This window comes from Micromys minutus, assembly GCF_963924665.1.
Source record: "Micromys minutus genome assembly, chromosome: 20".
Lineage (NCBI taxonomy): Eukaryota > Metazoa > Chordata > Mammalia > Rodentia > Muridae > Micromys > Micromys minutus.
Window position 1 is genome coordinate 10876124 of NC_137955.1, and position 27635 is coordinate 10903758.

A 27635-nucleotide genomic window follows, 5' to 3' on the forward strand; every position below is an offset into this window, starting at 1 on the left:
TCATCATCAACTTCAGGTCCTAGCTTAGGTCTACCAATTCTGTGGGTAGAAAAGTAACAGTTTATGTTCAGAAAGTAACCTAGATATCTAGTGCTTCTAGATATCTATTCTGGTTGGTGATAAAAATCATGACTATGAATAAAAAGCCTTCATAAAAATCCTGATGCTTCAGAAAACAGAATACCATCAATGTATATTACTAGATCCTGAATCATATTTTTAATGATGGGCTCATCACTACTATTTGCTAAGTAAAGGGCGTAATTAACTCATAATGCAATTAGGAAGTAGTAGAAACCCTAGTGCTCACATAAATTCCAAGGACTAGCTAAGAACAAAATATAAAATATCTGTGACAGAGATGTTGCTTTATTTTGATTGACACATTGATCGGATTCAAAAATCCTTAGGACCTTATTGAGGAAAATCTTTGGTTGTGTCTTAGAGGATGCTCCCAGAGAGGACTAACAGAACTAGGAAAGAGTACCCAGCACCCTCCCATGAGCAGTGTCTGTGACTCAATAAAAGAAAGAAAAAATTCATGTCTCTCTGCTTCCTGATTTGCCCAGATCTAAGAAACTTTGTGTAGCCTACCAGGAGTGACTCTAAATCATACCTTCACTGGTGTTAGACTATATATACCCTTTAACCAGGATCCAAAAAAACCCTTAGCCCTTTGCTTATTTACAGGTGTCTTGTCACAGCAACAAGGGATGTAACTCATAACTCATACAGTAGTAAACTCAGAATATATCCATCTTGATAGAAGACTATCAAAGGCCCAGTGTCCATTGCAGAAGAATCCTCTGTTACCATTACCTTAATCTTTGTCGAATAGCTACACAATGTCATTCACAGGCTCAGTGCCTTTTGTGATAAGAATTGATGGTTCCAGGGTATTCAGTCCTAGTCGAAAATCCATACCGTTCCGTCTCATCACCATTCCTTTTAGCCAGAGAGATTGATTAGAACTGTTTGCTTCAAATGAGTCCTGGCCATTTGCCCGAGACTACTGACAATGGAAAGCCAGCGTCTTCTTCGTAGTTCCATAAATGAGTCCTTACTGCCTGACTTGGGTTGCAGAGAAGATTGGTCCCTAGGGGGATGAGTAAGGGAAGAGTGGATGATTAATTGTATGCAAAATACAAGACTTCCTGCAGAGTCTACTGAGCCACTTTTCAAAAGAAATAGAAGTTTGCCTTTGAGGACTGTGACAAGGCAAAGAGAGAGAATATTTACCAGGAATAGTTCTTAAGATAGAGACTAAATATTTTATTAGCGATTGAAACACAGTAAGCAGGAAAACCATATATATCCCAAGGTATTGAGATTCCTCCGTTTGTCAATCTGTCTTAGTATTTCAGCTCACTGCTCATTAAAGTTATTACCTTAATGCATTTAATCAAAATATTGACTTATTCTCACATTGCAAATAACTCGTGACATGACTTGGAGCTTAATATTTTTTTAACCACTAGAAGGATAAATAAAGAACAATTCTTACCTTTGCATCATTAATGTGGTAGTGCTTTATGTGGTATTTTATTTTAGCCTACAGGTTTTTATTTTATTTTCTTTGTAAGGGAAAAACTTTATGTCTATGTTCTTATTTGTAGGGGGAAACCTACAAGCTTGCCATCAACTTAACCATACACTCTCCATTGACTCTCAAAATAAAATTGTGCCATATATTTATTCTGTAATGCTATGAATACTAAACAAAGAGCTAATGATTGCATATATTGTTAACAAGGCTATTTAAGATGTGGCTTCATTGACATATAATTTACTCATATGAATTGTGTGCATCCAACATGTATAATTTGATGTTTGATGTGTGTATGTGCATGCATGTGTATAAAATCATTACCTTGACTAAAGACCTCTGTTTATTTAAACTCCTAACCCTATCATTGGCTTTGGCTGAAATGTTTCAGGTATAGACAGCTCAATTCTTTGAGTTTTTCAGAGTCCACATGTTAGTTAATAAAATCCAAAAGTCAACAAAAAAAAAAAAAAAAAAAAAAAAAAAAAAAAAAAAAAAAAAAACCCTTCATAACTTTAATGGCTAAGAGATCCTACATGATCAGTAGCCATTGCTGTGAAAGACAATGGAGATCCTATGAATAATACAACAACCTACTGATTTTTAAAACAGACTGTTCTCTAAAATATTAGCATCTGTGTCTTACAATTAGCAAGTGAGCAAGTTGTTATTAGCATTGGAACCTTTTTAAGTCTCTTAAAAGTCAAACTTTGAGCAAGGATTATGCTTATTATAACTATTAGTCTTAACATTTAAATATGTAACAATTATTTATCCTGATCTCTCCTATTTGACATTCTTTCCATTGCACAAATTTATTGACCAGAGGAAAATTGACAAATTGGTATCCAAAGGTATGTAATACTCCTTTCTGTATGTATGTTGCATATGTGTGTTTGTTTTTGCATGTATGTATGTGCGTGCTTGCGTGCGTGTGTGTATGCATGCATTTATTCATATATGTGTATAGATGTGCATTTGCCATTCTTTGTGTACAGAGTTTAAAGGACAGTGCCTGGTGTTAGTCTTTACCCTCCAAAATCTTTAAGTCAGAGTCTACCTTTTGGTTATTTACTACTGCATACACCATGCTGGCTGACCAGCCTCTAGGGACGCCCCTAGTTCTGCCTGGAGGCACAGATATAATGACACTGTACATGGTTTATGTGAGTTTTACATATTTGCTTAAGTCCTTTACCTACTGAGTCATTTCCTCAGCACTGTGCATTCTCTCTCTCTCTCTCTCTCTCTCTCTCTCTCTCTCTCTCTCTCTCTCTCTCTCTCTCTCTCTCTCTCTGTTCTCTCTCTCTCTTTCTTTCCCTTCTTCACTCCATCCCCTCCTTTTTCTCTGCCCCTCCCCTCTTTCTTTAATTTGAAGGATTGAAGGCTTCATTATTTCATAATTAATTTATTCCTTGACAATTTTATGCATATTTATAATATGTTCTAGTCACACTAAGTCCTTTCTTCCTCCTCTCCCCTCCTATCCATAGTTTTTCCTCCTCTCAAAAGTTTCCCATGCCACTTTTGTGTCTTTTTGGGTGTTGTTGTTGTTGTTGCTATTGTTGCTCATTGAATTTAACCAGAGCCATTCCTGTAGGGACAATGTATAGCTATCCACTGGCTCAGCCCTTCTCCTCTCCCAATGGCCATTGAGAAAGAACTGAGCTCCTTCACCCCCTTCCCCATATAAGGCCAAATGTTTACTGGTTTAAAGCCGTGCACAGCCTATGCAAGCAATTCCAGCGGCTGTTGAACACAGTACCACAGCCTCACGATGCTCTGAGACAGTGTTGCATACCCTGCTTCCTATCTCTAGGCATCCTTTCTTTTCTCTATCCTTATTCTGCAATCCTTACCTTTCCCTGCCATATCTCAAAAATTCATGCTGTTAATAACAGGCCCCTTAACAGTTCAATGTCCTGAGAGAGCACTTGTAATTATTAATGTCATTAGCCCAAAACTGATTATCAACCCAATTCACAGTCAACAAGAGATCTGTGAATCTTGATCCAGGAATGATGAACCTCAGACAGTAATTTGAACTGTGGTTGATGCACCATTGCTCCGATGTTGAGACTGAGACAGTTAGTAGATTTAACAAAATCTCTGTCCTCTTCATTTCTTCTCAGTCCTTCTGTCCAACATTTGATTCTAAATCTTTGTGCTTACTCTCCGAGATAAAACACCGTTTTGCCTTATACCTTATCTCATTTGTATTGAGTGTTGTGAGATACATCATCAGCTTGCTAAGCTTTTTATGGGAAAATAAACATTACCTTATTAAATTAACACACTAATTATGTACCTAATCCTAAGTCCAGAATTTTTTTTCAAAGAATGCTTTAAAATTGTTAAAGAACAGACATTATTTCTCATATTGTAATTTATCTTAGTTTCTTCTGCTCCCATTTTTCTTGGATCTGCCCCCCCCACCCACATACACACTTATTTTGTTTTGTTTTTACTAAATTTATTATTTGCTTATTACATTTTCTAAAGCATTTTCGTTTTGTATGTGCTGTTTTGAAATTAAACATACCCAAGGAAATAGAATCTTTGAACATTCACAACCTCAGCACCAATTGTTGTCTTTTAAGCCTTATTAGAAAAAGGGGTGGACAGAAATTCAGAGAATGATGCTGTGTGACTTTGTAGAAAATTTGTGGCTCTGCATACTATTATTCAACAACCCATCACAATTTCCTCATTTTAAGTTGACAACTTTGTCACATTGTATGCAAACACATAACACTAATGACAGGAATACTAAACTTAGCAGGCATTTCTGGGTATTTATAATGTGATATATACCAGGCCAAGAACATTATATCTATTTCGTCATTTTATCTTCACTTGTATTGGATACATTATGACCTGTTGTCCCTATTTCTTCTTTTTCTCCCTTCCTCCTCTCCCACCCCACCCTTCTGTCTGTGTGCATGTTTCCCATAGTAATTGTGCTACAGATGTACCTTAAGAAGAATTGTCTACACATCTTCTATCTAGAAGCATTGCTTATTTTCTTTCCTTGTCCTATACTTTGGAGAAATAAATGTCTCTTTCTGAAATTAAATGATTCTGTTTGCCTTTCTTCCTTGCTTCCTCCCTCCCTCCCCCAATCTCTTTCTTTCTTTCTGTTTGTTTGAGACAGGGTTTCTCTGTGTAGCCTTGGCTGTCCTGGAACTAGGCTGGCCTTGAACTTACATAAATCAGCCTGCCTCTGCCTCCCAAGTACTAGGATTCAAGTTGTGCACTTTCCTTTACCTTTCTATTCAACTTTTCTTCTACCCTATTCTTAATCCCATTCATGGGCATTTTTTTTTTTTTTTTTTAGGCTATACCTTTCCTCATTAATGAACCGTTTCTGTAATATTGGTCACAGTGGTTCTTTCTTTTCTGTGCAAAAGAGTTCATTTAAAAAAGAAAGGAAGGAAGGAAGGGAGGGAGAGAAAGAGAGAGAGAGAGAGAGAGAGAGAGAAAGAAAGAAAGAAAGAAAGAAAAAAAGAAAGAAAGAAAGAGAAAAGGAAGAAAAATATTCTTTACCCAAATGTGTGAAACCCACAGTCTCTCCACCTTTTCCAACAGCTTTTTTAACCTTCTGTGTCCCTGTGAGGTTCCAGAGGTGAGGGATGAGGGTGTTGAGGTACTGTGATAAAATCTAGTCACACACAACTTTCTTTATTTCTGCATCTGTGATGCAACACACAAGTATCCAGTCTGACCAACAGCTAGAATCTTATGGTCTCTGTTTTCTGAGACAACCATCAAAAGCACATGGCAAGCAGCTGGTTGTATGGTTTTATTGTCAGGGATTTTCTAACTTTGTAATCACATGCAGATTTCTTCATTTTTTCTGGCAGTTCATTGTAAATCAAATGATAAATCGCTTAGCATTCTATTGTCTGGTTTCTGTCTCTATTAGTTCCTACCATGATACTGGAATTCCTAAAGTAAAAGGCCAACATCTGGCAAGATTTATTATTCTTTATTTGTCTTATTATCTGAATGTATGGTGAGGAACCATCCCAATTTCTTATTTTTATTAAGAAAATTTTGAAGTGTGAAAGGTGACAAGTTTAGGTCATTTCTCCACTCTGAAATGTGTGGTTATATTTACCTGTCAACCATAAAAGGCTTCATTTGTGGTTGTTTCTTTGTTGGCTTAGCTTTCCTTCCACTGTTGTATGTCCTGATTTAGCTATTCTCATTCTTTGCTGATTGATCAGTCAAGGATGAAAATCAAGTATTATAACTTGAACACTTAAGTGCCAGGAACTCTTGATAAATTAAGAGCTAAGCTTAATTGGACAACATTGTAGCACCGTTTGTTCAAAACTGTGATATTTCATAAATCTTGATTTCTTTGCAAACCCTGACCTGGATTAAGGAAGGAAAGAGAATAAAGAGAAAGAATTCCTTAGAATTAACCAGTTAGAAACAAGTAGGAATTACCAGGGAGATTGTGAACTACTTGTCATCATTTCCCAGCTGTCTTAAGCTAAAGCATCGTAGATGTACATACCTGGTTTGTTTCCTCATCTTATTAAAAGCTAGTAAAAACTTATAATCTAGATATGCTGATGTGACCACGATGACTAGCAGAACTTCCCGGTTCTCCACGGGTGAGTTCCACATGAGGCCACTCACTATAGGCAATGTGAAGGGTATTTTTATTTTCAATTTTGAGCATTTGTACGTGAAGTGAATACTAATGCTAAGCTGTCACTTCTTGAAGAATCCGAGTCCCCTGAATTCTTCATCCTGGGTGATGACTGAGTACTATCAAGGGGAGGGCTATGTAAACCCCAAACCCAAGGCTGCAACTTGGAATGAGAGAGATTGCAAAATCAGAGTGGGGATATGTTTGAACCCCAAATCTTGGGCACAAAGTAAAGAAACAAAGGTGGAGGAAGTCACCCTACCTTCACATAAAAGGAATGGTTGTGGAACATGGCAGCCCACACCTAGAATCTCAGAAGTCAGGAGGATGAGGCAGGAGGATCCTGATACTGAAGGCAGTCTGAGTAACATAAGAGGATCTTGTCTCAGGAAATAAGAAACAAACACAAAAAGAAAACAAAGAAATCTGACAATGCTACCCTGGCATAATTTACTGTTAAGGAGAAATCACAAGATATTCAAGGGCTTGCTGTTTCTCCTTGCTGGCTAGTTGGTTAACCCTTTGCCTCCTTTAATGATATTTTTTAATGGGAACTGCCTTAACACCAGAAGTATCCCTCTAATTCCCCATCTTTAGTGGTTCTGGAACCTGCTTAAACAAAACGGCCACTAACCGAGCGGTCCTCAACTATTAAAAAGATTCACGCTCAGGTTGTTTCCATAGACATCCTGACTCCTCTTGACCTATGTGTACAGGGAAAGATTACATGACGCACAACTGCTCCTGCTGGGCATGGCGGATGAGAATCTGCCTCACCTCTGCTTTGTTTTCTTCACAGTCTTTAAATCGACTCCCCTTGACTTCTGATGTACTTTTCTTCCTCACATCCATCTCCTCACTGTGGATCTTCTCTTCCATCCCAACTGCCCCAGGTCAGTACTGGGATCTCAAACTGTCTCATACACTCTAGGTAGTGTCCCCTCCTCCCATTGCCCTCACTGAGGAAGGCTCGAGCTGTTTGACTTCCTCCGCCCTCTCCTTGAAGTACTCATTGCCCTTCTACACTCAGAGAAATTGCGAGGCAGATTTTTTATTTTCCTTGAAATCTCCCCACTTTACCTCAGGATTTTCAGGGGAATGCAAAAGTCTGTTTGTGATCTTTGGTCTCAGCTGGAGGGAGTCTCCCTGTTACCAGAAACATATGGCCCCTCTACCTGTTCTCATGATCTTTTCTCCCAAACCTGTGCCTTAACTCTTGCCTTTCTACCCTTTCAGCTCCTCCCTTGGCCCACCACTTCCCTTTGGTTATCCCCCCATGTATTCAGCCTAGTCTTGGTAATTACATATCCATAAAGAACCTCATAAAAAAGGGAAAAAAAAACAAACAAAAAGCAACATTTCCCCACCCCGTCCTTTTTCTCCCAGCCTACAGCTTGCTTTGCAGTCAATGGATTTTTTCCGCTCTGACTCTAAACTTTGAATTGTCCTCCTGACAAGATACTGACATTTTGAGGGCTAATCCTGGAAAACTGCTTTTCATCCGAATTCCATTATTCTCTGCATTTGAAGAGCATTGACCACTCTTTGTTCTTTAAGCAGACACCCTACCTGGCCACTCCTACCCCTATTTCAGTGCCCCTGTAGAGCTCCAGGCTCCGCTTGGTTTGTCAGTTCTTGATCCTTTGAAGTTCTCCAGCTTTTGCATGGCCCTGAAAAGATGGGCATCTGGGCTTTGTTCTCAGGCCTTTCTATTCTTATTCCGTATCCCAGAGTGCTAAGTGTGGTCATACATTAAAGTCTCCCACAAAGCCTGGAAAAATGTAGCTGTCCTCTCCCTGTGCTAGATCATCTGAGTCTGAATTACTAGGGAGTGAGGTCATGGCCTTGTGCTCTTCAGAAAGTCTGCCAGTAGCTGTGATGTACAGCCATGAAAATCCATTTCTCATTGTTTGTAATGCTGTGGATGAAAATCTGAGTTTAGCATATGCTAGGCAAGCACTTCACCTCTAAACTGGTTCTTAATCATGTCTGTGCCTTTGCAGCCAATGCAATGGCCACCAATGTTTTATCTCCATTATCTAAGCTCTAGGCTTGCATTACAGACACAGACATGCAGACACACACACACACACACACACACACACACACACACACATACATACAGAGACACACACACACATACAGACAGACAGACACGCACACACACATACACACACATACATACATAGACACACCCACAGAAACACACAGACACACTCACTCACACACACACACACACACACACACACACACACACACACACACATGCACACACACACACAATTTCCATACTCAGTGGTCTAGGGCTGCTTCCCAGTCTCCAGCACCTTCATAACACTGTCAATGCTATTCTACTTTCCTCTTTTTCCTCTTAACTAATGATGTCACACTTCTTCAAATTTCTGTGAGCAAGGAATATGATAGTTCTTTTGGATTTATCTCCCACTTTTATCTCCCACTGAAAGCAATGTTCATGTCATATCAATTTCACTTGTAGAGATCTCCAACCATCCCCCATCCCTGCCCATATGCATGGGTACTGCTTTAAGCTAATCCATCAACTTCCTGCTACAAGATAGTACATCCGTCCTCTGACTGTTACAACCCTCTTGGTTTTGCTTATGACGATCCATCCACTTCACACAGATCACAGCTCTGTTTTATGACAAACATGGCTCCCCAGAATCAGCTCACTGCTTGTTCCTTTCCTCCATAGCCCGAGACCCTCCTTGATTCTGCACATACTTTGTATAATAATGTTGTGACTTTTCAATGTTTCTTCTTTTCCTTCTATCTAGAACACATACCTTTCTTTAGCTCCTCAATCTTCTGCTTTTAATTCTAGCTTAAATACTATTTTCTATTTTTTATCTAAATCTAAATCAAAAGAGCTTTCAATATGTTCCCTCTTCCAAGTCTATTTATTTCTTATTTGTTTATTCTTATACAAAATTCTTGGTTTTATTATGACCTTTCATACACATGTGTAATTGTACTTGTTTTTCAGCTCCCTTCCCCACTAGCTGCATCTACTAGCTGCTTCCATTTTAACAACCATAGCTACGGTGTGCACGTACCCACACACACACACACACACATGCACACACACACACACACATGTGCACACACACACACCACTGCATTTACATTGATACACATATATGTGTATATGTATTTCACTCATTTATTTATTATGTGTATGGTGTTTTGCCTGCATGTATGCCTGCAGACCAGAAGAGAGCACTAGATCTCATTATAGATGGTTATGAACCACCATTGGCTGGTTACTGGGAAGTGAAGTCAGGACGTCTGGAAGAGCAGTCAGTGCTCTTAATCTCAGAGCCATCTCTCCAGTCCGTGTGCATTTCACTCATAAGATAAAACATTCATTTGTCTTTTAAGATCTGGCTCATTTTATTTAATTGTCTCTAGTTGCATCCACTTAGGGGGACATGCCATGGTTTCATTCTTCTTTAGGTCTAAATGAAAAACAGCAATTAAAATATGAGACCAACGCTGTCACAATATGATACTATCTCAACTAATTGTACTTTGGGTCTATTTTCAAATAAAGTCACATTAAAGACTAGGACACTAACATATAGATTCTATTGGGACGCACAATGCAACCAATAGGAAGTGTGAACCGCCGCCATCATCAGACATTTGCACAGCAACGTCAGTTCTCAGAGAGGTATTGAAGACTCTTTCTAATGTAGTGTGCACTATGGTGGTCTCTGTAGAAAGTGTGTGAATGGCTGTGAACACACACAGCTGCCAAGACTGGTCTCCAACTTGACCTCTACAAGGTTGGAAGCAGGAGACGGCACTGGAGCAAGAGCAGCCTCTTTCTATCTAACTTCCTTCTAATCCATGGTTCTCAGCCTTCCTAACGCTGTGACTCTTTAGCATAGTTCCTTATGTTGTGGTGACCCCAACCTTCAAATTACTTTGAAGCTACTTCAACACTATAACTGTGCGATTGTTGTGAACCATAATGTAAATATCTCATATGCAAAATGTCTGATATACAACCCCTGCGAAAGGGTCATTCGACCCCAAAATGGATCTTAACCTATAGGTTGAGAACCAGTGTCTCAGCAAAGTAGATTTAGAATCCATCTACCCAATATAAGATGTGTGAACATGTTGGAAGATATAATTTTAGTCATGGTCTTGACATCAAATAAGAAATCATCTCTATGCTCAGCAATCAGAAGCAGGGTAGAAAAACTGTTAGGAACCTAAGAAGGTCACAGGAGTTCAAAATTCTATGAATAAATACTATATATTAAAAACTTTAGGTAGATTCATAGTAAAAGTCTAAATAATATATTAATATGTCAAACTTCTGGTTATATTAGTTATAAGCATGCATGGGTATGTACACACACACACACACATACACACACACACACACATGCACACACACACACACACACTTTCCTGCAATAAATTTAATTTTTGAATTGTACAAAATTGGAATCAAAGCAGAATTTTCATCTCCATGATAGCAACTTTCTACCAAAAATACACACAAAAATAGTGGCAAAATACATATTAACAATTCCCTTTGAAATTCTCAGTGTACTGACTGGGCATAAACCAGAGAAGTTTGCATTTGTCTTCATGCAAGACCCTTGAAAAGAAAAGGGCCAGCGCTTAATTGTCCTACTTGGGGACATTGCTGGGACCTTGATACTGCAAAGCGACAGATATATGGTGACTTTGAAGCAGGTAGCACTGATACATTCAATATGAGTTGCCAATTTGGGAAATTGGGACATTATATTTATCACATAGTTATAATTTCTAATGGGCTGAGGAGTCATAGATCTTATCACATCAATAGTTGGCTCAGTTTCAAAATAAAAAATGGTGAAGTCCATAAAAGTTCAAAACTAGAAAGAACTGGCTTGTGGGTTTATGTATGGAGGGAGCTTAAAAATAAATCGGTGGTAAAGGCTGCCATCCTGAAATCACAGGAGAAGAGAGAAATATAATTATAAATATGTAATTATAAAAATATGTAATTTTTAAAAATTATGTTTGTAGGCAATGTTGAGTACATATAAGAAGTCGAAAGCTCTTGCCATTTGGTGTTGTATCTGGACAGATAGATAGAGGGCAATTCTAAGAAAATCCCTCTGTAGTTCCTACTCCTTCAGAAGTATTTTGAGGCCTTCTCTGACAACTCCTAAGTGTATTAGTCAGGGTTCTCTAAAGTCACAGAGCTTAGGGATAGTCTCTATATAGTAAAAGAATTTGTTATGATGACTTACAGTCTGCAGTCCAACTTCCCCAACAATGCTCAGCTATGAATGGGAAGTCCAAAGATCTAGTAGTTGCTCAGTCCCACAAGGCTAGTAGATTCCATGTGCTGGTGTGTAAATGAAGGAGACAAAAAAGATTGAATCTTCCTTTTTCCAATGTCCTTATGTAGGTCTCCAGCAAATAGTGTGGTCCAGATTAAAGGAGTGTACCACCATGCCTGCATCTGGGACTTGTTTTATCCTAAACTGACCTTGATCTCTTTGCTCTTAGTCTCCTGGAACTCACAGCCACTATGCCTCAATATCTCTATTCCAAGTTCTAGGTCAGAAACTTGTGTCTCCCATCCTCAAGATTTGGATCACAGGTGAGCCTTCCAGTTCTGGATTGTAGTTCATTCCAGATAGAGTCAAGTTGACAACTAGGAATAGCCATTACAGTAAGTATATTAAAAACTACCTTCTTTTTTTTTTTTTTTTTTTTTTTTTTACTATAACCCTTTGTTCTACATCCACTTCTCCTTAACCAGATAGTCAAGAGCATAGGAAAAATGGTGCAGAGAATTGTGCGCTTATTAAATCACATTAAAAATAAGATCGTAGTACAATCAGGAGTTCAGATTGCCCTAAGTTACTGAGACTGAACTTTAAACTCCGTGGTTAGAAGTTCTTCTGTCAATGGGAACCAATGGAAAGGTTGGTGTCATCCAAGCAAGAGTGGCAATAATTTTTACTCACCTTACATTCCATATGCAGACTAAGTCTATTTCCACTGAATTTCTTGAACTACTGAAGGGTCAGCAGAATATCTTTAATAAAACACATTTTCTTGACTGGTTTGTAGCCATGTGTACATCTTCGTAATTCTGATCTAGGTGCCCAAGATGCATTTACACAAAGCTCGTAAAAATGTCACGGGAAGGTACTGAATGTTCAAGAGACCTGAAAGTTTATGGGTCTGTTTCAGGCTTTTTATGTCTGGCCAAAGAGTCATAATGTACCAGGACTGCTTAGAACTCAAACGCACCAGAAGTTAAATTCATTTTTTTTAATGATCTGGTCTGGGAAACCTCTGAGATGATTCATAATTCATCTACTCAGAATGCTGTGGTGACCTGTATATTAATGCTAATGACATCTGGACACCAAAAAACAAACAAACAAACAAATACAATCCACATTTAGAACAGCATCTGAGTATCACATAAGTCCTTTCCAAATGACTGAAAAAAACAACTGATACCTTTAAAATATCCACCCACTAAAAAAAGGAAATCAGGCAGAATCCTATGAGATTCTGCAGGCTTGAATTAATTTTAAGTTTCACACTATCATCTATTTAGATAAGGAAGAATTGTAACTTTGTTTTTAGAGGGTGAAAGAGCCTGAGAGATGGTTCAGTGTTTAAAAAAACAGACGCTCCTCTTGCCGAGATCCAGAGTACAGACCCCAGCACACAAGTTAGGCAGGTCCCAGCCACACGTAACTCCTCTTCAGGAGGTCTAATGCCTTTATGGTACCTGTACTCACAAGTACACACCCACACACATAATCATACGCACAAGTAAATATGTTTTAAAAGGAACAAATGAAATTGCATATGCCGTCCCAGGGCATTGCTACTGCTAATGTATCGTGCAGTGGAAGGTAAGACTGAGCAATCATGGAAGCCACATGAGGCACACCCGCAGTACTGTGATCTACTCCAGCTCTTTCTCCATGCTCAGAAGAACACTTCTAGTTTGGGTTTATTTAAAAGAGGAGAAACCAAAATCCTAAATCTTATTATAACACAAGGAACACCTACTATATAATTGGCGTGGAATTCAGTTTTAGTTTGTCTCTAAAAACAAGATGCTTACCCTAGCATAAATTCATTGCCTTGCTAATGCTACAGATCTGAATTGTAAAGTGGCCTGTTCCTATGTGGCTAACCTAAGCGGTTGCTCTCTGAATTCAATGCGGTGCTCTGTGCCTCAAGTCAGCACCATCTGGACAGAAAGTAAGAAATGGGCCTGGACTTCCTTGACTTATTGGATTGCCTGAGGATAAGTTTAACCTGTACAGAGATGCCACAAACATAAATGAAAACTTTTATTTATTTTAATAAGGATTTCTCATTTAAATGATTCAATTTTCAATTAAGCCAAAGACAAAGGTATTCGTAGTTGTATAGCATTAAGGACATGATTTAATGGTTGTCTGAACAATCTAGTTTTATTTACAGATATAAAATCAGTTCATCTTTTCCCCCCCTTTTTGTTTCTTTCAGTTAAACTCTAAAACAGACCAACTCATGTTAACTTAGTGGAGTTTATTGACAGTGAACAAAAGCAAACTGAAAATTTTCTGCGTCCGTGTCTTTATGCTGATGCACCATCAGTCTGGGGGTGGAGGAGGGGCGATGATACTCTTCACTAGAACTCCAGGGTCTCATTGTTGCGGATGCCAATCATTTCTTTTGCCACTCTCCATTCTCTCCTGGGCCCATAGGCTCATACATTTAAATGTCTGGTACCTAACTGATGTTAATGTTTGCAAAGGATTAGGAGGTATTGCCTTCTTGGAGGAGTTGTGTTGTTGGGGCTTTGCTGTTAAGTTTCAAAAACCCACCCCATTCCCTATTAATGCTTTATTTTATGGCTGTTGTCTTAACATGTAAACTTTGAGCTACTGCCCCAGTGCCGTGCCTATCTGGCTGCTGCCATGCCTCTCGCCATGACGGTCATGAACTTACCTTCTGACACTGTAAGCTGCCCATAAACTTTTCCTATAAGTTGTGTTGATTGTGGTATCTCTTCAAAGCAATAGAAAACTAAGATATTTCCCCAGTCTTGATATTGACATATATGAATATGGTAGACTCTAGGTCAAAAAGATGACTATAATGCCTAAAACCATGATGTATCACAAGCTAGACTCATTCTTTTCTACCAAACATTCTTCAGTAGATGACGAAGGAAGCCTAACTTTGACATTTTCTGTTTCACGAGCCACGTATTCAATCCCATCAGATAGCTTCTCCAGCCTTCTTTCAGAAGCTGGAGTCTGACAATCTCTTGCCACCTCAGTTGCTCTGTTTGTCTTTCTCACCTGCATTACTGCTTCATGTCACAACTGGTCTCCGACACACTGACTGTTCTCCAGCATCAGCAGGGTAGGGCTGATAAGTGCAGGCAGACAGCTTTGCTCCAAGCTTCAATCATTACAATCTTCCTGGGAATGGAGAGGAAGAGCCTTTGAGCAGCTTATTGCATATGGCTGCTACTGAAGCTTTGACTTTGCTCTTGCTGTACTATGCTGGTCTAGCCACACTCCTTTGCTCTGTCCTTGGGCCTCCAGGAACAGCACTACATCAGGGGCTTCATCCTTCCTGTCACTTCAGCCAGACTCCGATTCCATGAGATTTCTTTCTCCCTCCCTGCTCAGCTCTCTTAGTTCATCTCCCTAGCCAATCTAGTAGGTCCTGGTATATGGAACTAGGTAGCCAATGTTTGTTGAAGGAATGAATGATTATTCACCACCTTCCTCTTGGATAGAAGCAAAAATAGTAAAATTGAGAGTCTTACATTATCAAGCTTGTTCATATTTATATATAAATATAATATTCCATTGTGATGATTTTGGATATATGTAAAAACATTGTGAGCACATATTATTTTAAAACATTGCCCAAATATTTTTGTTTTAATGTAAAAAAAAGTCTACTGTCAGTCAAGGAATCAGAAGAAATACTGTATTAATTACTTCTGGGTCATTAATGAACTTTACTGTGCTGTTACCCTCAAAGCACTAAATATAGCTGATATCAAACCAAAGGTCTTTCATGATCCTTGAGTTTCTGCAGAAATATTCAGGCTTATGGAAAGAAGTTTTAATGAGACATTGTTCAGGAGAGAAGAAATCATAGTTTCTGACCCCAGGGGCACTGATAAAATAATAGGACAAAAGCTCTAGGGAAATTAGTTTTTAGGAAGTAGAATCCAGTGGCTCATTGCACATTCTAAATAGCATCAGAGTGAGAATGACAGCCTGGCTGATTGGGTTTAGTGATGCGGATAGATTCAGTTGTTGTATTACCCGAATTCAATTGAAAACCCCCAGATATGATTGAGGTTTACAGAGGTAAAAAGACTATTGGGCCCAAATACATTCTAGAACTTCTTTTATGCTAGAATGGCAGGTAGGTCAAAGGAAGTCAAAAATGATTATTTCACAACTGCAATTTTAATTACTCAAACCTGATAAGCTTTAGTTTTTGCTGCTTGTCCTGATTTATTACAACTACAGACATGTATGAAACAGCTGGTTCATAGCTTTCATTGTGTGTGTGCTCAGGAAGATGTACGGCTGAGGCAGAACCAGTCCACATGATGCTCAAGTTGGAAAGAGATACATGTGACAGCCACATAAATGTACAGTTTTCTGACTGTTAGAAGAAAAATGAAAAAGAGACTTACTACGAGAGAGAAGAACATGTGTTCTGAATACGAAACCAGTGCTCTCTGAGTAACCTTTTCCCACCCCAACCCCAGACGAGTGTTTCTCAACCTGTGTGTAGAGACCCCTAAAAAATAGCAGAAAACACAGATATTTACATCATGACTCACAACAGTAGCAAAATTTGAAGTAGTAAGAATGAAGTAGCAACTAAAATGTTTCTATAGTTGGGGGTCAGCACAGTATGAGGAATTATATTCAATGGTCACAGCATTAGGAGATGTGAGAACCAATCCCTCAGACTCTATGTTGAAGTCTATTCTTAATGTGGTTTTACTAAGCAGTGGAATCTTTGGGAAATGGTTAAGTGAGAGAAGGAAACCCATTATTAGTAGGTAGTATTGCGTTTTTTAAAGAAGAGAAACCTGTTGGTAGTTTGAATGAGAGGCATTCCCACATGCTCATTGTTTGATTGCTTGATGCCTAGTCGGTTAAAATGTTTGGGAAGACTTAGGGGGTGTGGCCTTGTCGAAGGAGATGTAACTTGGGGTGGACTTTGAGGTTTCCAAAGGCTCACCCTATTCCTAGTGTGCTCTTTCTACTTGTGGTCTGAGATGTGAGCTCTCAGCTGATCTTCTAGCCAAGAAGCCTACTGTTTTCATACCCTGCTGTGATGAACCATTATCTTTCTGTAATTGTAGCCCAAAATAAACCCTTCCTTTTACAGTTTGCCTTGATCACGGCATTTTATCACAACAATAAAATAGGCTTTCTCAGCACATGAAGCATCAGAGAAGGGATGGTGGTTCATGAACCTAGAGGGGATCCCTTTACAGATAGAATCCAACAAACCTGACAGTACGTCGATTCTCAGCTGCCCAGACTCCTCCACTGTAAAACATAAATTTGTATTTGGCAGACACCAAGCTAATAGGATTTTGTCACAGCTGCCTAAGGGGACTAAGCCAATTAGAATGACTGACATCTTGTGTGTCCGTTAAATAATATTCCATGAGGTATTGAGTAAGGTACACATGTGTACTGCCTATAAGAACACCCCCACTTAGAGTCTTAGGTCCTGATTCTTCCTGTTTCCTAACTAAATTCTCTTGAGACTCAGCCAAATCAGAACTCCATGATAAATTCCTTGATATGGGATGGATGGCTACAAGAAACAAAGCAATAAAAATTGATAGCGAGTGAAATGAGTGAACAAGGAAGTGAAACATAATAGAGCGATGGATTTTTACATGAAAACTTCCCAATCTGCTGGTTAATAATCAGGTCAAATTAAAATTAATTATTGAATCTCAGCTCATTGTCAGCCCACTTCCAAAACAAATAAATACATTTCACAGGCTTATACAATCTTTATCACCCAATTATGTCAGAGACTATTAGGAATGTCTGTCAGTCAGTCTATACTGGCCCCGGCACTGCCTTACCCCATATTCAGCAGACACTGTGAAGTTTTCATTTACTACTAATAGGCCATGTTCCACCTGAACCTTACCACTTACCCTTAGCTGCAGAGAAGAAAGGAGCATGTCTTCTCCCAAGGGAAGATGGCATCTAAGCTGTTTCTTGCCCCTTCAACTTTTAGGAATCCAGTGAAAACAAATCTTCCTGTCCCTGTCTACACACTTTCTGATGGAAGAATTTGTGTGCTAATCATAACCACCTTTCTTTTCAGGAACCTTGGATGTCAGAGTTGAGTCTCGACAATTTTTCCATAGAGTGAAATTTTAGCTATTGGATTTCTCTTTCAATATTGATGACAATGGGCTGTCTCGTGCTATAAGAACAACCCCAAAGCTTCAGTTGTTTAAGACAATAGGCACTTGCCTTTCCTTTAATCTTGTCTGGAAAGATGTGTTCCTTAGCTGCTGACATGGTTAGAGACTACAGTCTTTAAAAGCCCTACTACGTGGCACAGAGACGGGGCATCATGCCCTTGTTCTCAATGTTTTGTCCCTGAAAGTGGCACATATTCCTGTTTACTTTTCTCCAGTCTCTTCCTCACTTGCTCCTTTTTCCTTTGTCCTCCCTTCCTTTCTCCCTTCTCTCCTTCCTCTCTAAGTTATAGTGCTATTAAGAAGACATGATACTTATATACATTTAAAAAGAGAGATAAATATTTCCATCGCTGCTTACATTATATCAGCTAAAATCAGGTGACTGTGCCTGTCCCCTAAGGTGCAATGAAGTGTCACTTGCCTTAAAAATCCTGACAAGCCATGTTACTGACAATTATACTTCCTTTCTTCAAATTTTGCTTAAAAGACGTTCTCCTTGCTTGCTGCCCAGGTCTTCCCCATTGACCTGTGCGATACCTCTACCTATGTAACCCTCAGTCCTGTAAATGGCTCAAGGTTTCCCCACAGTGCTTGATGGTTCTTGGGCTTTGTTCATCCTGAGGATCACTGTTGTCTCCGTGAGTTATTGACAGTCTCAGAGAGGGGAGCACTCAAAACCAAATGCGCTTACAGATTTGTGCATCTGATCTCAAACAATATACAACATCACTTCTGCCTGATAACCAACCCTGCCACGGAGTAAGAACCAACTACAATAATGTAAACAACGGTGACCATTAGAAGCTAGGTGTGATTCCTCACTAAAAGCTTGGCTCGGTAACTTACATAAAACTATGGATACAAGTATGTGCTTTCTGACTCGTAGGCTCCACCAAGCAGCAGACCTGATATGGGATAAGCAAAATTAAAAACCTCTCCCAAGAAAGGGGTTTGTTTTTTAGACTCCAGTTGGTCTTCTGCTTTGCAATCAAATAGCTCTCATATGGCATTCTCTCTGTTCAGTATCTAAAGAAACACATACATGCTTCTTTAGCATATTCATTTCATTAATAACATTATAAATGCTGTTTTTAAGGGCATTGTTTTCAGGTGGTTGTTACACATGAAATGGTGACCATCAATATATAGAGCAAAAGGGAACAAGGAAATACTTGATGGGTTTTTCTGGCCCTTTCCTGATAGGAGCAGGAGCTCGGTAAGCTAAGTGTGACTTTAAATAGGACACGGAGAGGAATCAGAAATAGTCGCACAGTGGCAAAAACCCCACAGCAAGATCCATCTTTGTCAGCACTCTGTAGTTCTACAAGCCAGGATTCTTTCTAGACTAATGAAAAAATCGTTGAAAAATATTAGGCAAACATGCAGTTCTGGAAGGGAAAGGCGGTTCTTTGGAAGGCCACTGTAATAACGTGGAAAGGAATGTGTAGATAATTTCTAGATCCACAATTTGGTTGAACAAGCGTAGATCTGGCTCCTCTCTTTAAAAAAAAAGAAAAGAAAAGAAACCCCAGTTGGTGAGAAACAAGCCTGTTCTCCATGCTCTGACAACCACCGAGTTTTATTCACTGACTGCTCAAGTCGGCTGCTTCTTATACCAACAATGGATTAATTTAGCCCAACAGTGTGCAGGATGTCTGTTAGGGTCTCACAAAAAAGTCTCCCTCTTCCTTCCTTATTTCACGACTGTCTCCGCAGTTTCATTGCCTGTGTCTAACCATCTTGAATCTCTCACACTCTAAATTCCAGCACACTCCATTCCAGCATGCTCATGGTATGCAGAGCTCCTCCTCCCCCTCCCTCCATCGGTAGCTTCCTTCATCCCAGGAAAACCCTTGCCCTCCCTGACCAAGCTTGCTCTGTTTACTGGTTCCCTGCTCTTTTCCTCTCTCCTGCTTGGCATGCTGATTTAATCAATTTGACCAAATGACTTTCCTGGCAGCTGAAAAAAGAAAAACCCAGGGTCACTTAATAGCAATCCAATACTGTGCTCTTTGTCGTGTCTCTGAAATGTACAGAACCGTTTGGTGATTGCATCGATTTTTAATGATCTAAGTGATCGGGTATCTGGAGGCTGCACTGCAGCAGCTGGATAAGAAGTGAGAGGGGGAGGGGCTTGGACACCGGACAGTGCTGGCTGAAAAGAGTCCCGGCAACACCAGCCAAGTAGACAAGATAAAATGTAAGCCATTGCCAAGTGCTCTATTAGCCCTTTAAACAAAGACACCTAGCAGGTTTAATTTTCACATGGAATGTGAAGGAACTGAAGACATCCTTGATGAAGGTTTAAAGAATCGCCAAAAGATTCAGGAATCAAACCCTGAGAATACTACTGACATGAGCAGGTATAGGCAAGTATCTCTCAGTGTCCCCAGGTAGTATGTTGGTATTCCAATAGCTGTCACTTCAGGAGACCCGCTGAATTATCTGCTGTCTGTTTCTCTCGCCCCAATCATGTGAAGCCATAATGCTTTGGGGGGGGGGGGGGGATAAGCAAAAGAGGCAAGTCAGTCACAGTGCCTGGCACCAACCAGCTACACTGCTCATAGTGATTTCTCTATGTCATTGTCCCTCCCACATCCCTCCCAGCCTTTGTTTCAAGGGAAACAACCCTCAGTGCACAAAGCCTTCCCCAGAAGAGAAGCTCAAAGACATAGGAGCTTGATTTCACTTTTCTCCAGTCTTCTAACACAGGGTTGCCTGTTCCCTAAATGCTAGTAGGGAGAAGTTAATTAGTTCCTCATGCTAATTACTCGTTGGGTGTCCTCAATTAATACAGTGTATTCTTTTGAGAAACTCAGCTCCACTGATATCAGTAGAGCTGTACAGATTGGGAGTGTACACAGGCTGATTTGGGACTCACACGGAGACAAGAACTTTTTCTAAGCACATGGCTCTAAAAATACTACAGCACTTTTATTTTGTGTGGGTGTGGGTGAGGCAGAGCGGGTGTAGCTACAATCTTACATAGTATCACTCTGCTTATTCAAGCAGGTGCTTTTTTCTCCCTCTCTTTGCTCTCTGATCTCAGTGACTTAACCAGAGCAAACATGTCAGTAACAGATACGTTTCACCATGCCATCATTTGTCCAGTATGACATAAGAGGGCATTTCCCACTACGACTGGAAAATGTAACCAGATGAAGTCTTAAATGATCATGTGAGAAGCATATCTTTGTTCTTAAGATGCAATCTCTCTCTCTCTCTCTCTCTCTCTCTCTCTCTCTCTCTCTCTCTCTCTCTCTCTCTCTCTCTCTCTCTGCATCTCATATCACAAGAAATCTAATTCTCACTGAAGAACCGGCCCCCAAGATCTGTACCTTGGAGTTGAAACCTTTGCAGGAAAATATTTCTGGGACAAATCCAATGTGGCTTTCTTGGTGATGATGATGGTCTTTCTTGTGTTTTTCGAATATTGGGAGGAATTTGACAGCCAAGTAACTCATTGGATGGATCTGGGTTGGGAAGAGGGGGTGAAGCATAAAGTAAGGTGAATCTGCTTTTGTGAGTTATTTCTACATTCTACAATAAGCCTTGAAGAATAGCAATCTTATTAAAATGCATGCAGAGTTTACAAGGGCTGAAAAGTTAAGTACAAAAATAAACTTCTACAGAACCATTCCCCAAATTATAAATAGATAGGAGAAATGAATGAACCTTTGATTGTCAATTATAAATTTATTTTTGACTGCTGAAAAAAAGCAAATTAGACTCCCATTTTACAGTTATTGTCTTTGTTTACAAGAGAGACATTCTGAGCATGTGCCAGTCAGTGAGCATTTAAGTGTCTTCAACCTCATTATATACCTGGATCCTGGAAGTCCCTGGGATGTAGGTAAAAAGTCCTTTGTGTCCTACTCGAGTTTAATAATGAGCAAAAAATCAGATGCAGTAATTTTAGATTTATAGACAATGCTAGAATAAATACCCATATGTTGTATAAATGTTCATATTTAAGAGATAATATCATGTATATGTATATGTATGTATATGTGTATGTGTATGTATATGTGTATGTGTATATATATGCATATGCATATGCATATATATGTATATATGTGTATGTATATATATATGTATATGTGTATATATATATATATATATATATATATATATATATATATATATATATATATATATAATTGAATACTACATTTGCGCCCTCCTCACTATGATGGTCCCTGGACCTCACTGTAGTTATATTTCTTGGGCTCCTACAGAGGTTTACTCTCTGACTGGCACTGGCCCCTTCTGTCTTTCCTTCTGTGGTGCCGGTTAGCACCTTCTCTCACATCTCCCTCTATTTATTGCTTTCCTGTGAGTTAATCCACAGAGCCCCTTGAATGAGAGCAAGGAGAACCTCTGTACTGTGGCTGACTCTCCAGCCACCACTGCCAGCTCACCTTGCGTCAGTGGTGGGTGACACTTTCATTCCCCTGCCTCCTCAGATTTCCACACTGCAGCTTGCCTTCTCAGCTTCACCCCTCCCACCATCTCAGTCAGAAAGCTATGTGGGAAATATGTGACAGACTCAAAGAAAACAGATACAACACATTCTATTCTTACGTAGCCCCAATTAATTAAAACTGTCTAGTCAAACCCCAGACGAAACCAAGACAGATAAATTATTTTATTTTCTAGGGGAAACAAATCAGCCTTATTCAGCAGACATTAAGCAATCAGAACAAAGTAAACAAAGTCCCACCCAATGACACACACAAAAGCAGAAACAAAGAATCTCTGCTCTCCTTGCCAAACCTCTTTTTCTTCAGAAGCCTTGTGAGTCTCTGGCGCAAATGAGTTCATTTATATTTGGAGATCTGAGATGTATTGGAGAAGCTAGAAGTGAGTCTTAGAGGCTAAGGGAGATAGGGATTGGGGTGAGGCTACTGGTCAGGTGAATAAAGTAGTCCCGGAACTGATCTTGGGTAGGGCAAGAGGGGGATGACAAATCCCGGAAGTGTTTATGGGAAGGGGCTGCCTCAGAGCACTGGAGCATGTCAGCCCACAGAAAAAGAGAGGCAGTCCACACAGCACAACGACAAGAAATCATCCCAAGTAAATGTCAATGACACAGGCTAGAGAGAAGTTAAGATTAATGGCCCGTCATTATGAACTGTCATTCAGACAATGAGGAAACAAACAGAATTTTCCTGCAGCATCCTCCATCCCCACTCCATTTGTCTCCCTGGGAAGAACACTCCTTACACCTTTGCCTGTGGGTAGCAAGACTGCTAGACAAAATTTCTTGTAGTATGAAGAACAGCTGTGCTAGCTTAGGCCAACGGCTCTCAATAAATCCCACCTAGGATTTGTTACATTAACTTATGGTTCTGTTGTCCTTCTGAATGTGTTAGTCTGCACACATATTGTTGTCACAGGTTAGCCACCCATTGCTTCTCTGAAAGGGATTTAGTCAAGCACACCCACTACTACAGAACAGCAAGGTCTCCACTTGGTCTTCTGTATCAACATAAATAACAGTTTGATTCGCACAGGATGATTGATACCAACAGACCATCTTCTGATGTGTCTGAGATGGAATGTGGCCTTTGGCATAAGTATCACCACTGCAGGGACATAGTTAGGAGTCATTTGGGTCCTTCTGAAGCCTCCCATGAAAGCCATGGGGTCACTGGCTGCACCCAGCGTTTGTTTGTTTTTATTTACGTCTGTCGTCACAGGTGTTGTGTCACTGTAACTGTTGTTGCTGTTCAGGAATAAGAGTTGCAATTCTGAAAATTAGCTTAAATGGTTGCTGCTTAAAATGCACATGCATGAGTGTGCATACATGTGTGTGTGTATGTGCATGTGTGTGTCTGTATGTGTGCGTGTGTGCTCAGCAAGTTTACTCATCTCTCTCTCTCTCTCTCTCTCTGTCTCTCTCTCTCTCTCTCTCTCTGTCTCTCTCTCTGTCTCTCTCTGTCTCTGTCTCTCTCTCTGTCTCTCTCTCTCTCTGTCTCTCTCTCTCTCTGTCTCTCTCTCTCTCTCTCTCTCTCTCTCTCTCTCTCTCTCTCTCTCTCTCTCCCTGTATGTCCTGCATAACTTCCTTGAGTGTATTTCAGTGAGATTTCACTATGACCTGTGACAGACAACATGATTTGACAAGCAGTTTGGAAATCCCAATGTAATGGATAAAGACAGATAAATAAAGGAACTGTCACAGAGTTTCATGACACGAATGTTCAGGGGATAATTTCAAGGAGACTTTCCTGAGTTTTGCTTGGCTATCGTACCTTGTTACACTGTTACTCAGTATGGTTCTTCATTAACACAATATGGGTTGCCGAGCCAAATCCAAGGTCCAAAAGAGAGAAAGGAAGATAGAGAGCTGGCCTTCAACTTCTTTTCTTTTTATCGTTCCCCCGAAGAACATCTGGAGGAAAGCATTTGGTTCCCAATTGTAAGGGTATGTAGGACTAGATCACTAGAAAGGCAAGAGCTTGGTGGAAGTCTGAAGAAGCAGAAACACTTGGATCAGGGGACCAAGCTTAAGTTACAGGAGTTGCAGCCACAGGCCCAGCAGGGCTGCTGCTGATGCTGAATCCACAGAGTTGCCTGTTGCACTCTCCGATGTCTGCCAGGCCCTCAGTGTGAGACGCTATCTCGTCATGATGCCAAATTATGGGGAAATAGAAGCAAGCAAACAAAGCCCCACTTTCCCTGTATCCCCCCTCTTTCCCACTTTCCAACTCTAGAACAATCAGAGCCGATCTTGTCTGGGCAAGATGGGGAATCCTGGAAAGAGGAAGGAACAGCCTGTCCTCTCCCACTGCAAGTAACTAGTGTGTGAGGTCCCAGCCATAGGGGGGACATAAGGGACAGTTTGGCTTGGAATTTGGAACAAGCATTCTTGTTGCCTAATGTCATCCTTGTTGCTATAAATTTTTAAATGTACATCTCTAATAGTACTTGGAAACAAATCACAAAATGGTGTCCACAAGCAAAGCTCCAAGAACAGCGGAGACCAAAGGACATGTGTCAATACATGACCCATGTTCCCGTTTTCAACAATAGTGTTATGTGTCCATACCCAGTTGTAAATATTTTAAATCACCTTGATACCTTGTTATATCTGTGATTTTATGCTTCCCCTTCCTAGCTTCCTCTAGTATTCAAGAGGAAGATGATTTCTACGTTGCAACAATCATACTTCAGATCTTTTACGTACCTGTGCCTCAGCAGAGCCCAGAAGTGTGCAACAAAGCTGTAGAAAGTGTGGCTGGCTGGAGGGGATCTGCAAGCCCATCTCTCCCATCTCACGCTTGCATTTTCCTTTGTCTCTTCTTCCTTTCTCCCTTCTCACTCCTTTGGACAAAAGATTATGATTATCCCTCCTGTCCCTATAGTCTATAAAGAAGAGACAGAGAGAACAGGGCCACATAGATGCTAGACCTGTCTCCTAGCAAAGAAAACCTACCCATCCTCCCACCCATGTTGGCAACTGCCTCTCAAATGGTCTGTGCCTCTAAGCAGCTAGTCACTGAGGGAGACAGGGAGAAAGGCAAGCTGATACTTTCATTAACTTCCTGCTTCAGAATAACTTCCACTCTTGAAAATGAGGTTGGGACGTCAGAAATCAATGGGGCTTGCAGATTATTCTGCTAATACAAACCCAGTGTTCGTCTGCCCACCTATTTTGTTTTTTTTTTACTTTGCCCCACTCTTTGACTGGTCACTAATCTCAAAGGAAATGGTCATAAGACAGAAATTCTGAAGGGAAATCATCTTCTGCCGAGCAGTGCTACTTTAGGTCACCAGCAATCTGAAAGATTCCGTGTCTTTATTCAGTTTATGAATCATGGAATTGAGAACAGGCAAAGCCACATCAGAGACAGCGTGGCTTTCTCCCTTACACCATGCCTCTCCAAAAGATGCATACAAGGGCAGAGCAAAGGCAGCATCACTTCATGTGGGTGCTTTTTAGTCTCATCAACTGGACATTTGTTACTTGCACAGAGTCTGCATGTTACGTCTGTTAAATAACCGGTAGAGTCCTACTGATGGCTGATGGATGGGATTTGCAGGGAAGAGAGAGAGGTAGGGCAGGTGGTAGCAGCCACAGGATTTTAACAGCAGAGAAGGTATAAAATCTAAGGTGTAGGAAAGGCTATCTATCTATAGTATTCACAGAAGATTTTTAAACTACCTGCCAGTTTATTTTAGACTCAAATGCAAATAATGTTTCAGTTAATTGGACCATAATGCCTTTAAAACTATGAATTCTATTGCAAGTTGTTTTAACAACGTTAATATCTTTGAGCATTTTAATGTCTATCTTAAAATAACCATATGAATGTTCTTTTTTAACTCCCTAATGAGAAAATTTGTCTTTTAGTACTAAATTTTCATAGCCATAAAACACACACACACACACACACAAATATCACAATATTTACCATTTTCCATAATCTCTATCTTCCTTCTCAGTACCCGCTTTAATCCAAACCTCCTTTTCTAAAACAATTTGACATCCACTGAGAGCATATTAAGGGGCTGGTGAAAATCGTGGTGCTAATATTGTGACTGGAACTGCAGTACATGTCAGTCAGAGCAAAACAGTACCATCTAAAACTTCTGCGAGAGAAGGCAAATATAGCTAAATTATTAGCTCCATTACATTTGATACAGATTCAAGTCTATATGTTAATTCATTGTGGCCATTTGGTATCACAACAGATCATTCATTTTAAACTGATTTGTATTTGAAGGAAAGAAATTCATGAAAAGATAGATACCATCTTAAAATGGTGACTTAACAAGATTTTGATTACAAGTAGAAGTGATTTACTCAGACCAGCTACACACACACACAAACACACATGTACATACACACAGGCATACATTCAACAGCAATAAAAACAGGAAACCCCTATTCACAGTGGTTACATAGAAATTGACAAAATCAAGTGAATCTTGTTAGATTTAGGAATCTCTGGGAATAAGACAGCTCCTCTGTTTGGTACCATATGGTTAACATTTTCCATTTGTCCCTGTGTTTCTACTGTCTGCTGTCTTCTCTGTAATTGCCACCCACATCTTGATCTTGAGCTTTTACTTAACCCTAAATGCAGTCTTCCTCTGCATGTCATTGTGAGCAGGTTTTCTCCAAACTTGCATTAATTAAAGTCTCAGTGTTACATAGGACTCTCTGTACATTCAAGGCCAGCCTGGTCTACATAATGAATTCCAGGACAGCCAATACTGTGTAGAGAAATGCTGTGTCTTAGATAGGATTACTATTACTGTAATGAAACACTATTTGGCCAAAAAAAAAAAAAAAAAAAAAAAAAAAAAAGCAGGTTGGGGAGGAAAGGGTTTATTTGACTTACCATTCTGTAGAGTTGTTCATCAAGGGAAGCCAGGACAGAAACTCAAACAGGGCAGGAACCTGGAGGCAGGAGCTGATGCAGAGGGCGTAGTGTCATGCAACTGACTGCTTTGCTCTACACAGCGTTTTCAGCCTGCTTTCTTAGGCAACCCAGGACCACTAGGTTCGGCATCACCCACAATGGGCTAGACTTTCCCCATTTCGAGTGAAAGGTATAGTGGATTGTATCATAGACTGGCGTGCTTTCTTAAAGCATATAATGACCTTCAAGTTTACAAAGAACCATTAAATCCTACTTCACCTATTGAAAAGACAAGAAACAGTCTCCACATGTGCAACACTTGAGACAGCTTAAGATGTAATTGCAGAGATAGATTGTCAGAGGTGGATCAAGCGCTGATTCTTTGTCCCCTACAAGAGCAATAAGGACTTTTAATCATTGGGTCATTGCTCTAGCTCTCGATTATATGACATCGGAAACTGGCAGAATGGGTGACAGAGCTGGAAAGAGGTGTTAAACTGTCAATGATAAGAAATATAGTTGGATATATCTGATCAGTGAGGATGAGTT

At 39.9% G+C, this 27635-nt stretch overlaps 1 protein-coding gene and 1 long non-coding RNA gene across 3 annotated transcripts in view; one reads left to right on the forward strand and one right to left on the reverse strand.

The window, feature by feature from the left end:
- PDE4D (phosphodiesterase 4D) overlaps positions 1-27635 on the forward strand; it is a gene marked incomplete at its 5' end in the record, with an annotated part of 1034128 nt that overhangs the window by 521066 nt on the left and 485427 nt on the right. The gene's annotated exons all lie outside the window — the stretch shown is intronic.
- Positions 289-27559, reverse strand: LOC308433575. The gene is made up of 6 exons (XR_013975453.1): positions 27066-27559; positions 24905-25041; positions 23970-24109; positions 21054-21188; positions 14573-14695; positions 289-1096 (listed from the first exon to the last, which is right to left on the reverse strand). It is a non-coding gene; the product is annotated as an uncharacterized lncRNA (long non-coding RNA).